The sequence below is a fragment of the Nilaparvata lugens genome, chromosome X, assembly GCF_014356525.2.
Source record: "Nilaparvata lugens isolate BPH chromosome X, ASM1435652v1, whole genome shotgun sequence".
Lineage (NCBI taxonomy): Eukaryota > Metazoa > Arthropoda > Insecta > Hemiptera > Delphacidae > Nilaparvata > Nilaparvata lugens.
The window spans coordinates 84,895,266-84,912,969 of NC_052518.1; the positions used below are offsets into that span (position 1 = coordinate 84,895,266).

A 17,704-nucleotide genomic window follows, 5' to 3' on the forward strand; every position below is an offset into this window, starting at 1 on the left:
TATAAAAACTTTCAAAATCTTGAACTTCTTGAACATATTATTAATCTTGAATATATTATTTCACATGAATATAAGTAATAGAAACATATTATACATAAAAAAGCTAATTTGAATACAGATAGCCTGAAATCACCCTGGTAAACAATAAACATACTGATGGAAATAATTAAAAATTGCATTTGTTCAAATGCTAATTAATGAATAATTATTATCAAACGAAAATCCTAATTAAATGCTGTAGGTCACCTTGAAGACCTCTGTTACTGCAAATATTGACAACAGGGTTAACAACTAGATGGAAATTCTATGAGTGCTATTATCCGAATTTCCATCGAGCTCATGGAATTTCCCTCTAGCTGTTAACCATGTGGTCAATATTTGCAGTAGAAGAAGTCCTCGAGGTGACTCACAGGATTTAATTAGGAATTTCGTTTGATAATTATAAACATACAGCTGCTACTATCATAGAAAACACTAATGGAATATATTGGATTAACCTAATGTCCCTGAAACTTCGTGAAACTGATCACCAGATAACAAAAGTGTATTATTAGTATCCAAAATCACTTTACTTATTCGGGCTACTTTATTCAAATTGATAAAAACTTGTAGTACTCTTTTATTAAAACATTTGAAAAACTTTAACTCTATGGTTTTTGTCGGATGCGAAACACCAGGAATTGATTTTACAATGAATGTGTGGTCCTAGCTTATAAACAGCCTTCTTATTGCAAATAGTTATAATAATCAATCAAGAATATTCTTCTTTATTCCAAAAATACAGTAAGTACAAAAATTATGAATAATATAAAATATAAAATACGAATAATTATGTACTTAAATTAAGTTTCCATATTATAGGTTACGGAATGAGCCTACATGGGTACTGTGGCTTGTGCGTAGACTCGAGTTGAAATTTCAAGTAGGTATAGTGAATATCTATGAAGTGGGAGGAGAAAGAGAGCCAAAATTAATTCAATTTATGGTAATTCCATTCAAATGATTGTCATAGTTTTGTATTGTAGAAAGTCATTCTGTTTTGTAAAGTCCGTCTGTATCGTATATAGCCAGTCTGTAACGTATAGAGTCAGTCTGTATTCCAGTCTGTATCGTATAGAGTCAGTCTGTATTGGTATAGAGTCAGTAGAAATCATGTTAATTTTGCAGTCAGGTAAGTCCGCCGCCCGCCAAGACCAGAGCTACAGCCTCCTCCTCACTTATTTGAAACAACCAATAATTCAATTTTTTTTTGAAAATTGGAATACTTACAGCTGAAAAAATGTTATTTTGCGGGAATAATCTCTTATAACTACGATATATTACTTGGGATAAGAAGAAGCAATATTTGTTGTTGAGAAGGATCTCGTCAGGTGGATAGTTATGATCCCAACTGTGGTTGCATATCTCGTGTTGTAGGAATGTAGGAATGGTATGAAAATTGAACCAAAATGTTTATAAACATGAGTGAATAATTACTCTATGTATAATTTTTTCAAGGGTAAAACTCTAATTTCCTGAAATAATAAATATAAGGGATATCTTCGACATCTACGAAAGCCAGCTTTAAGGATTGCTTTTTGAATAATTTCTAGTCTTCTTAGATGGGTGCGGTAGGCTGCTCTCCATGTTAAGATGCCATATGAGAGGCGAGACTGTACAAAGGCGAAATAAGCTATTTTAAGTCCGTTAAAATTGAGAATTTCTCCAAGCTGCCTGAATGCAAAAATATATTTATGTAAGGATTTCAATTCGAAATCAATATGTTCTATCCACTTAAGTCTGGAATAAAAAATGACGCCCAGATAAAAACCTGTTCAATACTTTGACATCTGCACGATTTATTTAAAAAGTCATTACAATTATGAATTTTAAGATCCTCTAGATTGTAATCCGTTGAATGAGTTAATGCAATTGGCATGAACTTGGTTTTAGATATATTTAGTGATAATATATTTTGATCAAGCCATTTTTTAACAATATGTAGATCAGATAGAGCTCTGTTTTTGGTTTCAAGCCAAGTGCTTCCCTGAACAAGTATTAAAGTATCATCAGCGAAAAGAGAGATTTCACCATTCAAAGTTAATCTTGAGATATTATTCATATAAATTGAAAAAAGTATTGGGCCCAGGGTACTTCCCTGAACCACTCCGAAATTGATTAGTGACTTCTCTCCCTCTGCCCCACATATAGATGCATATTGCTGTCTGTTTGTAAGGTAGCTGGAAAACCAGTAAATTGCCTTACTCACAATTCCTATTGTTTTCAATTTATTAATCAACTTATTTCTGTCTGCACTATCGAAGGCTTATTTGGCTAAGGCAATAATTTAATATTGTGAATTATTATAATAATTTCACTTTAATCGACGCTCATCAATTCCCACCGTGAAAAACTTGATAAATCTCCCGGAGATCTAAGTTTTTCACTGTGAAGCTCGTCTTGGTATCTCTCTGAAAACTAATTTTAATATTGACGGATTACGCAGGCATAAGTGTTGACTTGTGCGCAAATAATGGGATGTGATAATGACTATGACCGAGTTCAAGGTGGGATTCGAACCCGCAACTGTCCCGGGATTAGTCTATCAAAGGTTGATAGCGCCATCTGAGTTGGGCTATCGCAGTCCGTTAATTTTACAAAGTTTCATTGCAACATAGCCTACATGCAAGTATGAAATATTACAATTATTAAATCCTTATTGTACTTTTGATATTGACATTTGGTAGCCTATTTGCGGATGATTGGATCGTTAAGATTCGATGTGAATAAATCAAAAAATAAAATTGAGATGATACAACGAATTATTGTTCTCGGATTGTCGGATACAATTAATATGTTAAATCACTTCTGAGTTTTGTCTTGTCATAACCTCAAAACTAATGGGCGTTACTCAATGTTTAGAATTATGTAATTAGTCCTTATGTTGAATTCGTTAAAATAGTATTTGATTGTTAAGTTATACAGTATCATAATATTGTAGCATAATATATTATAATACAGTAGAAATTACTAATAGTAATCGTATTTATAATTGATAAATATCACTCACAGTCAACAAAAAGAGTACTATGAATCATGATTGAAAACTTTCTCTTGAATGTCTAGTCTTTCAAATCATGTAAGCTTACTATTTGTTAGTACAGGTTGACTGGCCTCTAAAATAGGTCTTGATCTAGAATATAATAATAAATCACTAGAATTTGGCTGGTCATGAAATGATTCAAGTATCAAGTACACAACATAGACTACCCATTGTATCCGGCCCACATAAGTTCAATGGAATATTTCCGCTTGATGCTTAATTAATTGCATTTCATGTGACAATAACTAATTAATCTTTTTCCCCCCAGAGAGTTCCGCCATTCATTAGCATCTTGATTACTCGTAGAAAGTAGTAGTCCGCATGGATGTGTGCTCCACTGCTAATTTATTATAATAGTGTATGAGTTCTTTAAAATCGATTTTCAATTTCATTTATTGAACCTATTACTTGTTGTGAGGCTATCATGTATATAAGCCCTAATGGTGGTATGCAACGTTTATCTTTTTCCTTTCCTCAAGTATGGCATAACCCTTTGGGGAAGATCAAAATTCTTCATCCAAGTATTTAGATCTCAGAAAAAAGCATTAAGAGTTATTTTTGGTAAGCCCCAGATATCCCTGTCGAGAACTATTCCTCAGCAGCAGGATACTCACACTGCCGTTACTGTATATCTTGGAGATCTGTTCATATGTTCACAAAAACCTAGCAAATTTCACCCGCAATAATGAAATCCACAGTTACAATACAAAGCACTCAGCCTCCCTATCAGAGGCTGCTCATAGAACCGTCATGTTGAGAAATCTCCGCAATATATGGGCCCAAAAATATAAATAATAGACTCCCTCAGGATATTAGAGACATGGCGGACTTCAGAAGGCGAAGATTCAGAGGAGTGTTAAAGAGGCTTTTGCTTGAAAGGCCATACTATTCTGTGGATGAGTTTCTAGGAGTGATATATTATTGTTCCTTGTCTTTGATTCGTCCCAGGCCCTTGTACATAGGTACTCATGACTAACTGCGTTTTATATATATTTCATGTGACTATTGTATAATTACAGTATTTTTTCAATGTGATTATGATATGTGTTGAGAACCTCCCCTAGGTTGCTCTTTTTTGACTTATCCTCAGTCTGATTATTCGGATGTTTGGGATGCAATTATAAATTGAATTGAATTGAACGGATTCTAATAGTTACAGAGGTATTGAGAAATCTCTTAATACTATATTTATTAGTGTGTATGATCTCATTAACTGATTACTTGGCAAGAGATTCGTGTGATTATAATGATGCATAAAGAAACAAATTTTAGTATTTCATCCAGCTGACTCCTAATTTCGGTTTTTCACACAAACTGTCCATTATGCGTGATTTCAGCTGTATGTCTTGAATCTTTATTCTGGGGTACTTTGTCACCCAGGCCGATCCTGGGATTTCTAGTGGAAAGCAGTGTGGGCAAGAGTCCACTCAGAACTTATTCACACATATGAAGTGAACTATAAAGTTTTATTGATTCGCATTTAATTACAAGTTTCGAATTTCAAAATCAGTATAATAGTGCATGACCAAGTTCGAGTTCAACCTGAACCTGGTTATCGCACTGTAATGCAGGAGATGAGTTTCATTGGGCTTGCTGATATGAAAATTTATATCAGCAAATTAAAATTTGCTGACGAAAATGTATATTGGTGAATACAATATTGTTCCACAACAGTTAATCCGTGAATGAGGAAAAATGTGCTCTACTAACTTGGTCATCCTGGATTGAGTCATCACTCTACTAAAAAGGGATTCTATTACATAAATTCTGTGAAGTGGAAGCTGAGAAACTCGATTTGTGAATACAACTTAGAACTGGAAACTGAAACTGAATCTCGAATCAGTCTGTGAAAACCCACTTTCCCGGAAGGAGAAGTCGTAGAATTGCAGCAGTCATCCAGCATATAAACCGACAATCCAGTGATGAAAACGGCCGTGACTTCATGAGCTTTTGTCCCAAGAAGCAGTCACTCTGCATGTTTGTCAGTAAGATAAAAAGGAGGACTCTTGGACACAAGTATCCCAGAGTCCTCCTTCACCTCAAGGTCATCCAGGTCAACCACCCTAACCTCAAGGTCATCCAGGTCAACCACCCCCCAACCTCAAGGTCATTCAGGATAACCACCCTAACCTCAAGGTCGTCCAGGTCAACCACCCCCAACCTCAAGGTCATCCAGGTCAACCACCCTAACCTCAAGGTCATCCAGGTCAACCACCCTAACCTCAAGGTCATCCAGGTCAACCACCCAAACCTCAAGGTCATCTAAAAAAAAAAAATAGAAAAAAATAAAAAGAATTAAAAAATTTTTTTTTTAAATTTAAAAAAAATTAAAAAAAATTAAAAAAAAATTAAAAAAAAAAAATTAAAAAAAAATTAAAAAAAAAATTAAAAAAAAAAATTGAAAAAAAAAATTAAAAAAAAATTAAAAATTAAAAAAAAAAAAAAAAAAATAATAAAATTGAAAACACATAAAATCGGAAAAAAAAAATTAAAAACACATAAAATTATGAATAAATGGGAAAAAAGGGAAAAAAGGGGAAAAAAAATTTCCCTACTGATCTTGAACTGCCCGCCGGTCGCCCCTGCCGGTCGCCCCTGCTGGTCGCCCGGCCGCCATCGGTCACCCCACCGGTTGCCCGGCCGCCGCCGGTCGGAAGAAGTATCATATTCTATATAATTTAAGTCTTTAAACATAAATCCTCTATGGTGTAGTGGTTAGCAAGTCAGCTTCCTGAGTTGGAGGTTCTAGGCTCGAATCCAAGGCAGTAAAGGTAAGTATTAAAGGTCAGTATCAACAGAGCCAGAGGATATATTTTTTGTATGTAGTGGGTAGACTGGCCCACCACTGCCAGTCACCCCGCTGCCGGTCGTCCGGCCGCCACCGATCACCCCGTCGGTCGCCCCACCGGTCGCCCCACCACCACTGGTCGCCCCACCGGTCGCCCGGCCGCTGCCAGTCGCCCCACCAGTCGCACCACCGGTCGCCCGCCACCGGTCGCCCAGCCACCGCCGGTCGCCCAGCCGCCGCCGGTCGCCCGGCCGCCGCCGGTCGCCCCACCACCAGTCGCCCAGCCGCCGCCGGTCGGCCGCCGCCACCGGTCGCCCGGCCACCAGTCGCCCCGCCGGTCACCTCGCCGGTCGTCCGACCGCCACCAACAGTCGACCTGCTGCGGCTGGCAATTGTCCTGCCGGCTGAGCATGAGCATTCTCAATGACCCTAGCTCCTCCTGCCACATGGACCATGCTCACCAGTATTCAGCATGTCTGTTGGAGGACGGTAGGGTCATCCACTCATTGATCAGTCACTGTTCAGTTACTGTTCAGTCACTGATCAGTCATTGATCAGTCACTGTTCAGTTACTGATCAGTCACTGATCAGTTACTGATCAGTCACTGATCAGTCACTGATCAGTCACTGTTCAGTCACTGATCAGTCACTGTTCAGTCACTGATCAGTCACTGTTCAGTCACTGTTCAGTCAGTGGCACTTGGCACTTGGTATGGGTCCAAAATGTATAAATAGCGGAGGTCAAACTCTCAGACCTCAATATACTGATAAACACTGACCAGTATGTATATCATATAGGTAAGAAATCACCTTGCTATGCTTTCGGCGATGCAATTTCAGCGACCCCTACTCCTCCCTCTGTCACATGACCTTGGCTCCACCCATCACTGCTCTTAGCCTGGATGACGTCACATTGGATTACAACCTTCTCTGCTCACATTGCACAACATTATGCAACAATTTTCTAGTTATCTTTGCACATGCGCAGTATCCTTCTCCTTAGCTGTATCCCTATAAATACTCTAGAATAACTGACATTCGCTCAGTTTGATAGTAGCAGCGAAGCAGTGAACATGGCTTCTTCCAAAGTGTTTAGTGTTTCACATTGGATTACAACCTTCTCTGCTCACATTACACAACATTATACAACAATTTTCTAGTTATCTTTGCACATGCGCAGTATCCTTCTCCTTAGCTGTATCCCAATAAATACTCCAGAATAATTGACATTCGCTCAGTTTGATAGTAGCAGCGAAGGAGTGAACATGGCTCCTTCCAAAGTGTTTAGTGTTTCTCAGCTCTGTGGTAATAAAATAAAGCCTACCAATGAGCGGTTTGGTTTGTGGCTGCTGACAGAAAATCTGTGCAATGACAACCTTATTACAGACATTGGGAAAATTGATTACACTGCTGGAGAAGAACTGTTGGTGCAGGATGAATCAAATCTTGTGCCTATAACATAACCTTTTTGTGACAATATTATGCTGGTAAAGGTTTGTGGTTTGGAGGACTGCCAAGAACTGGATAAAAGACGTTTTATTCTAAAGAAGGAGATGTGTGGATCATTCAACTTGTACTTGAGAGGAAAATTCTCCAGAATGGTGTCAGCTAAGCATGGAGTTAAAGCAAAGTTGCTATACTTATTGGACAGTGGAAGCGATATGTCAAAGAAGATTCTACAACTGCTTGGGGAGGACAACTATAGAGAAGTGCAGCAGAAGTACTACAATCCAGTGGGGATACCATACAAAGTAGAGCTTGCTGATGTCCCCATTGCTACATTAATGGAGGAGTTAACAACAATATTGGAGCAGCTTAGGAAGGAACATTTCTATCTTCTGGACTTGGACATAACACAGGACTTTGCTGGAATATTTAACAAGAGTGGAATGTGTGATTTTCTAACTACAAATCATTGTTTTTGTTTCCAAGGAGAATATAAAGAAGACTATAATGTAATTGTGAATAATGATGGAACTGTTGGAATTGATTGCTTGACTTGGGTTAATAATAATGTGAGAGTAAAAATTTATAATAAGTTTGTTTGTCAAATGACAAGCCCTGGTGTAAATAAGCAGCTAGGTAACCATATTGTAGACTTTATTGCCTGTCCAGATACAAGATTATGTGAAACCTTTACCTCTGACTTGGCTAAAATGCATGGTATTACTCGTTTGGAAGCAACAATTTATAACTATAGCATTAGAAATAACTATAGCTCTAATCAATTTGACCCTATTCAAGATTGCTTGTCACTCTTAAATGACAGTAAGAATTATTTCCAAAATGCTCCCATATTTTCTGTATCCTTAGCTAAAATGTGGACTAAACTGACAAACAATTTAAAGAATAGCTGTTGTTTGGTTTTTAACAATCTCTTACAATATGTCTACTGGGGAATAGCAATACCAAGAAATTGACTGGAGTACAATTAAATCTGCCTACCAATCCACAACAACGAAATAGAATAATATCCTATGTAATCTCTGCATTTAGCTTTAATCTACTACCCATTAATTATGTGGAAATTTTTGAGGATACAGACAACAAGGACAATATTAGTTTTATACAAAAGTGTTATATTAAGAGTGGTGAGACTTATTTCTCCAAGTCAACCACAGTTTTCTCTACCATATCCAAAGTTGTTGACCTAGATGAGTTGGGCCTTGTAGCAACAGGTAACTTGATACCACAAGTCTTAAGAAAATGGGCAAACATAACCTGTAAGCTTCTCCCATACCCTGTTAAAGAGATACAGCCCTTGTCTCCAATCACAATACTATCTAGCAGAAAGCGTAAGCTAGAGTTGGATGAGATTAATCTCAAACGTAGAAAGGTAGAGTTTTTAGAGGCTACAGAGAGCATAAAGGAGCAGCACAAACAACTTATAGAATTCGAGAAGGAGATTGGGAATTTAAGAGAGCAACTTGAACCATATTCTTATTCACATTGGTGGAATTTTGAGCCTAGTGGGGTTTATAATGTGACTGCATTTTCTGTAAATAATACTGGTAAATTCCCATATGTAGGAGTTTTAGGAGAGAAGGAAAGTTCGAAACATGTTTACTTTGTAGAGGGCTCCCATAAAAATGTTTTTCTTAATGCATACAACGCAATAGAAGACCTTAAAAAAGTGGGTTATTTTGTAATCCCATACAATGACCAAAAAGAAATTATTTGTCTACCAAGGGGAGAAATTATTTGTGAAATTACCACCAATGGCATGACAAGCTATAATGGTCATACATTTCCTAGAATAGAATCACTTAAGTTTCTGTCAGATGTTTGGAAAAACTTGGAAGACACTCCCTTCACACAAAAAGAAGTGGAGCAGTATAATAACATCACAATGCTGGAAATTAAAGGGAAAGTAAAAGTAGGACAGTGCAAAAGATTAGAAGAGTTACCAGAAGGTACAGAGTTGGTCATTATTGCAATAAAAGAAGTGTATAATAGAAACAAGATACAGTATATTTTACAGTTTGAGAGCCTAGAAGAATTGTATGTGTCTAACTATTGGTTAGAGGAGGAATTTGAGAGCTCTAACATTGATTTGAATTATAAAATTAGAATTAAGCCAGATGTTCTAAAGCATAATCCCAGTAGACATAAGGAAATAGTTACTTTCTGTATTTGATTGGTCCATAGATATGCTTTGATGTATGTATAATAATTTAAAAATGAAGAAAATTATTATGATATTGAGTGTTGACATTGACCTCTCCCCCCTTCTCCTCCTCTTCCTCCTTTGCCCTCCTCGAGAGTGATGTGGAGTGGGGGTCGCTGAAATTGCATCGCCGAAAGCATAGCAAGGTGATTTCTTACCTATATGACAATAGTGGGGCGACTGGCGGCGATAGTGGGGCGACTGGTGGCAATAGTGGGGCGACTGGTGGCGATAGTGGGGCGAATGGCGGCGATAGTGGGGCGACTGGTGGCGATAGTGGGGCGACTGGGGGCGATAGTGGGGCGACTGGCGGCGATAGTGGGGTGACTGGTGGCGATAGTGGGGCGACTGGCGGTGATAGTGGGATGACTGGTGGCGATGGTGGGGCGACTGGTGGTGGTTGGATGACTGGTGGTGGTTGGATGACTGGTGTTGTGGATTGAGGTCTACTTCTGATGAGCAATCCATCGATGATAAGCAAACTCCATCCACTGCAGCTTTGCTCATCTGGAACAATGCAAAACAATATTGTATTAGTATGGTATGCAGTATTCAACTCTATATATACCTTCATCAGATGTGGGAGATGAAGGCGGTGAATCGGTATCAATATCTAGGATCGTGGGTCGAGGATGGAGGTTCGTAGGTGTTTATGTTCTAGGGATGATTGTCCGGAGCTGTATGGGGGAGTGTGAATGGGGGTCTAGGATCTACTTCCTGAGGTGGGATGGGTGCTCCTGATCATTAGAACCATTGCCGCTCATGTCTGAAATGACATACACATTATCAATGTCAAACATATTGTGGGTACAGCCTAATTCTAAGGCAAAGACTTGTTATACATTTTTAGGTTAGGTTGAATTACAACCACCAACTCAAAGAACATAATTCACAATTAAACTCTCAACTTGTATGTATTGGAGGCTAATTCATAATTACACTAGTCATTTTTGACTATGTTATTTACTCTATGTATTGGAACCTAATTCATAATTAAACTAGTCATTTTTGAATTTAAGTCATTTTAGAATTTAATTGACAGTCTCAAACTACTTCAAAATTCAACTCTTTTAAATTTCATTGTCAAATCAGGAATATAATAAAAATATATATATATATAACTATGAAATGCACTGATACTTACTCTTGATGTTGATAAAGATGAAAGTAATCCAAAACCAATACACGAAAATCACACACACACGTACTAGCAGCACGACTGCAGAAGATACAATGTCTCACTCCATGCAGAACAACTCCTTTTATACCCCAGTTCAAGATCAGTAGGGAATTTTTTCCCCTTTTTTCCCCTTTTTTCCCCTTTTTTCCCTTTTTTCCCATTTATTCCCGATTTTATGTGTTTTTTTTAAATTTTTTTCTTTTAATTTTTTTAAATTTTTCTTTTAAATTTTTTTCTTTTAATTTTTTTTAATTTTATTTTTTTTTAAATTTTTTTTTAATTTTTTTTAATTTTTTTATTTTTTTTTAATTTTTTTATTTTTATTTTTTTTTATTTTTTTTATTTTTTTTTATTTTTTTTTTATTTTTTTTTAATTTTTTTTTCAATTTTTTTTAATTTTTTTTTTTGACCAAGATGACCTTGAGGTTAGGTTTGGATGACGTGGATAACCTTGAGGTTAGGTTTGGTTGACCTAGATGACCTTGAGGTTAGGTGTGGTTGACCTGGATGACCTTGAGGTTAGGGGTGGTTGACCTGGATGACCTTGAGGTTAGGTTGGTTGACCTGGATGACCTTGAGGTTAGGGGTGGTTGACCTGGATGACCTTGAGGTAAAGGCCAGTTCTGGCACACTTGTGTGCCAGGACCGGCCTTATGTATCTATTTTTGTCAAGGATTAAAAAATAATGAAAAATAATAATGGTTGAAAAAAAATATTGGTGACATCCATATTCAAAACGATGGACTGGTTACTAATGAAGTAGAAGAAGAAGAAAAATACTTTTTCTATATTATTATTATTTGTGTCTGACTGAACCAGCTATACTGGAGAGCTCCGTGTAGTCTTTCGATCCTCCATTGATTTGTCTAATTCAATTAGTGAGTTCTTTCCTTCTGATATCAAATCCACCATATCAGACATTTTTTATGAATAGAATCTCCATAAATAACTTTATAATAATCAGTCCTAAAATTGTATTTCCTTAGTAAAAGGACAGAAGAGGGGAGAGAATAAAGAGGGAGATCATGTGGTACAAGGTATCTGATTATTGTTACCTACCTGACATGAAAATTCTAAATAATCATGGCCGATTTAAGACTGATGCTCTGATCGTATCTATCGCAACCATAAAGAATTGAAATCCATACGAATTCATACTTCTCCATGTGTCATTATGGCCTTTCATATAAATGTGAATGTGAGCTTTTCAATTTTACAATAGCAGCGAAGTGTAATCTTAGCTTTACTTCAGGAGAAAATCCTTCTAAAATTGCTTGAGAAATAATGTAGTCAATGTATCTAGGATCAGCATGATGTCTAAGATTAGGCTACGATCAACAGAATCAGGTCAGCTGTAATTAGACAAAGCTTATCATTTCAAAGCGAACGGCTTGACATTTCATAGCAATTCTGATGAAACAGTATAATCGATGATTGTTATTCAGAATGAAAACAAATTACTTTTCCCGATCTGCTTGCAAAATGTTTCCAAATCTCATCGCTATCAATACGCCCTCATGATTTTTGAAACTTGAAGACAAACAATTACTGTTTTCTAATGATCATTTTCAGGAGATTGATAACCCTTTTTGTCTCCAATTCTAATGAATGACTCATAATGAATGAGTCAGAGAAATCATTGTATTGCGTATATTTGTGTCGAATATAACCAACAGGAACAGCTAGAAAAGGTGAATATTGTGTAATAATAATTAGGAGGTGTATTGCATAAATATTGATAGTTTCAATTACACTGTAGTTTGCGTGTTACACATCGTATTTTGCAGTGGTATATCATCAAGAGGGAGATTATTTTTCATTCGCTTATTTTCTTCAATTTCATTTAACCTCCAAGTTGATTGTTGAATTATTAAAAAAGTACTATCACTCTTTAGTAAGGCGATGTCGCCCCTATTGTACGCTCAAATTAATGCAGGTCTAAATATTATGATTACTTATTCTTTTATATATATGTAAAAGTATATTATCGATGTGAACTATACCTGTACGATCGAGTAGCTTAGGAAAGATTTGTGTAAATGTGGAATTCATAGATAGCTTTTAATAGTTGAATGTCTCAACAGGCAAAAAACCATGCCACTCTTCCATCACTCATTCTTTCATTTCGAACTCACCTTCATTATTCCATGATCTTACTGGACAGTCGGACATCTCCAATTGTTGGGAAACTCCACACGAGGGACACCATATCCGACGTCTTTTAGGCATTGCTTCATCAAGAGTTGCGTACTCACGATCGCAAAATTAATGGAAATGACGTTCATGATCCTCACTTTACTTTCCTCCATCTCAATCTACCTCAGTCTCCGTCTTTGTTTCTCTGAAAACGTTCATTCTCATATTTGCAATAAGCATTTACTCGCCCACCAACGCACACATGCATTCACAGACAGTCATTTTTGTGGAATCAGTGTCTTCACTACCGGCTCAAAACAATTTACCGTGAAATACGAAAGGATATTAGAATGTGAATATGTGAATATAACGGGCAACGTGTCATTCTGCCGCAATACAACGATTAATGAACACGATAGATGACCCCGAACTAGCAATTTATCTTGAGATACTCCACAGATATAGATTGGTCAGGATAAGTTAGTTACAAACACATCGATTTTTGGACGTTCGTCTTTTGCCGTCCTTATGAATTGTATCAGATTGAACGGGGCTTGACAAACATCATCTGTTCGACATCATCTGTTCGACATCATCTGTTCGACATCATCTGTTTGACATCATCTGTTCGACATCATCTGTTTGACATCATCTGTTCAATATAATAGAATTTATAAGGACGGCAAAAATCGTACGTCCAAAATTCGATGAGTGTAACTAGCCATATTCGAATATGATACATTTTAATAAAAAATAATATAATGGTTATGGTAGGATAATTGTTATTTATCGTAGAATTAGCAAGTTTTACGTTGAGAATACCACATTCAAGTACATGGATGCAAGTTAATAGATAATAATTACTGTAGATTGACATAAATCATACGTTGAAATTAAACCCTAATAGTCGATTGCAATATAAAGCAAGTATACACTGTACCTTCAGAGAGTAGCCAACATCGATTCCAATATAAAGCAAGTCAGCAGAAGTCATCATCGAATTACATTTATATACATAAGAATAATTTGAAAAACTTCACAAAAAATCACTTATAAAAGCTTTGATTAATAATTTTTATATTCAAATCAATACAATGAAGTATGGACAAAAGTATAGCCAATGATTTGAATATGTCCAAGGGATAGTTGAATACGTTTTTCATTGTTGCTTATTGATGTTTAAATAAAATTATGTTCATTCAATAAACGTTTTCTTCTGAAAATACTATGAGGAAAACATATGGGAGGCATACGCTTGAGAAATGGGGGATGAGAGATGGATCATTAGTGAAGATTTTGGTTGGTTCCAAACTACGTTCAAGTGATTTTGAAACACATTACTGCCAATAAGCTGAGTTGGCTTGAAGGTGATACCTCTCCAACGTGAGAAACAAGAGCCCGGAGTATGATATTTTTATTCTAAAAAACAGATACTAAAATGCATACCCTGTTCTACTGTAATAGATTGGGTAGATAACAATTGAAAATTCGTATCTCTCACAAAATAAACCAGGAAATTTTGGCAATTAGACAAATTAAAATTTAGTTCTGTCTACACAGCACACAAATCACAGCCCGCAAATTAGCTGTTCATGTCTGCTAGTTATAATTGGGACGATAACACAACGATGCCCTTCTATAAATTTGGGGGAAAACGAACATTTACAAGAATAACGGAGAACGCTGTTGATATTTCTTGAGATCGGATCCAAATTTAATTGCCTCGAATTAAAAAAATATTGTTAGTTGGACTATAAAAAACTTATGCTTTCCGAATTGAATTGGTAGTGACGAACATGCGAATTAACCGTGACGAACATGATTAATAATGATGGAAAAGATCACATGCAAATGAAAAATTGTGATTGAAATGTAGGTTGTAGCAATAGAAAGCTGAGAGTAATTGTTGGGATGGATCCATTCAATTCATCATGATACGATTATTTGTAATTATTTATTAATAGATTCTGCACAATTGAAGGCTTATCAGTCAGTATCAATGAACGTTTCCGCCACAGTTGGAATATCATTTCTATAAGTTCCAATGTGACTACTCATACTCACTCGGCAGAGGAATAGTCCCATATAGAACTCATGGGAATTACGAATTATTATATTTTTACTTTAACGGTCACTGATTCTAATACTGATATGTAGGAATCTGCCTTGATTCCCTGGTCTGTGATGCGAAATCATAAATTGATTTTTTTTGTAACCACCTGTATATATGAACATGTACCTCATTTCTTTCAATGAACACCAATAATTGACTAATTATAATCTATATAAAACCCAATCAAGGTGTGTTCTACCTCTCCGAGGAAATGGATCTTTCCCACAAAAAAATACCAATATAATATTCCTTATATTCCTCTTCCTCTAGAGATGAAGAGAAGTTTTCTCCAACCTCTCAAACGTTGGACTACATCGTCCACCTCCCCTAGCATGACAAGTCCCTACTGAATTTGAAAGGTGTCAGTCATTTGAAAAGTATCTTTGGTCCTTGTCTCCTACGGGCTACACTTTGAGGGTTTTGAAAAGGTGAGAACGATGTTTTTAGATATTTTCTATTGTGGATGATGACCACTTGAGATTTTTTCTTGTGCGAGGGTAATGCCGCGAGAGAGAGAGAAAGAAAGAGAGACAGTGAGTGATTTGATGAGATGAACAAACGTACCGGCGGGATTCGAGCCCACGACCAGGCTGAAGGGTGTAACGCCTTATAGTAGTCTCAGTTATCCTGACTGTGCAACAGGCTAAAAAATACTTTTTACTGGTGATATTTTTCAAAGTTTTTTGATTTGTATATTATCAAGCTATCAAAATAAAAAAGTCTCCACACTTTATTTTTTTCTGAACATTACTTTTTTAGAACATTACTTTTTTAGAGCGTCTAAAGTTTAAATTTTTGGGACAGATTCATGAAGTTTTGAGGATAAATTCTTCATGGTATTGTTGATTGAATGATATTAAAATTTCTTGAAAATATCAATTTTTACTTTCCTTGCCCTACTACCATAGGTAAGGAAAGTATTGCTTTCCAAAAAAAATTAAGGTACCCCAATTTCAAGTTTTCTATACGTTTCAAGGTCCCCTGAGTCCAAAAACATGATTTTTGGGTGTTGGTCTGTGTGTGTGTGTGTGTGTATGTGTGTGTGTGTGTATGTGTGTATGTGTGTATGTCTGTGAACACGATAACTCCATTCCTAATTAACCGATTGACTTGAAATTTTAAACTTAAGGTCCTTATACCATGAGGACCCGACAATAAGAAATTCAATAAAATTCAATTCAAGATGGCGGAAAAAATGGCGGATAATTACTAAAAAACCATGTTTTTCACGATTTTCTCAAAAACGGCTCTAACGATTTTCTTTAAATTTATACCATGGATAGCTATTCATAAGCCCTATCAACTGACATGAGTCTCATTTCTGGGAAAATTGCAGGAGCTGCGTAATATTCTCGAGAAAAATGGCGGATAATTGCTAAAAAAACATGTTTTTCACGATTTTCTCGAAAACGGCTCTAACGATTTTCTTCAAATTTATACCATGGATAGCTATTTATAAGCCCTATCAACTGACATGAGTCTTATTTCTAGGAAAATTGCAGGAGCTGCGTAATATTCTCGAGAAAAATGGCGGATAATTACTGAAAAACCATGTTTTTCACGATTTTCTCAAAAATTACTCGACTGATTTATTTCAAATTCATACTCCATATAGTTATTTATCAGCCCCATCAACTGGCATCAACTGGGGGTTCACCCCATCCTTGAGAAATGTACTTTGTAACCTCCTTCTCGTGCATGAGGTAGGTAGGTAGAGCAGTCTATAAAAATAACACATAGTCGAGATATTTCATCTGTAGAACAGCTGTTCTGACGACTTTTAAAAAATCATCGGATTTCACGATTTACACAAAGGAAAAAGTACTCTGAAAACAATAAATTATATACACACATATACAGTAGTCCGATCGTAGTTTCAAATAATTATGTTGCCGCCAATCGTCATTATGATATTTCTCTAAATTATTATCGTTTAAGAATGAGGCTCCCAGTTCAATGAGCAAGGAAAGTTGTGTGAGTGTACCACACCAGATTTTTGAGAAAGTTATTCCATTTACAAAGAATAACTTTCAGTTGAGTAAACTTTCCTAAACTTTGCTAAATATATTCCAACTCTACTGCCCTGAATTACCAATGAAGTTGGTTTCCACAATAAGGTTTTCTCAATCAGTTTTGTAACTTTTTTGGACTTCCCAATCCTTCCTGAGCAGTTCAAATTAAAAAGTAGCTTGATTCTACGAATCCGCGTGACTTGCATTGAGTAATGCTAATCGTAAAGCAGCTCTGTACAAATGGAATTCCCAACCAGGTCTGGATCGATATTCTGCGAATGAGGTCTTACTGATGCTAAGTGTTGGCTATCGCTGTATCGCCAATAATAATTGCATTTCCTCTCTGCAGAGATTATTTGATTTGTGATTGATTTTTCCTTGTTCGTTACTTCAAGGCTGAAGTAACGATGTTGCTTGAAAATATCCTTGATCGACCACTATGATCAATCTTGCAAAGCCAAATCACATTCAATCACTCTAATCTTCAGCTTTGAAGATTTATGAGATATTGTTTCGCATTTTCAGTTTTTTTCGTTCATCAGACTAAATTTGGAATTTTATCTTGACTTGAACTCCGTGCGTCGAATGAATCGATTGGGAGGGAAAAGCATGTCGGATAAATAATAAAAAAGGATAGAGTCGTGAGCGTTTTTTTAGGTTCTAAAGCTAGAGGAGAATGGAATATAATAATATATGTTAATAATTTTCCTAGAAGGTGGAAGTCCA

At 36.3% G+C, this 17,704-nt stretch overlaps 1 protein-coding gene across 1 annotated transcript in view; it reads left to right on the forward strand.

Annotated features, from left to right (window-relative positions):
- LOC111053716 (glucose dehydrogenase [FAD, quinone]) overlaps positions 1-17,704 on the forward strand; it is a 160,471-nt gene that overhangs the window by 28,638 nt on the left and 114,129 nt on the right. The window lies entirely within an intron of this gene.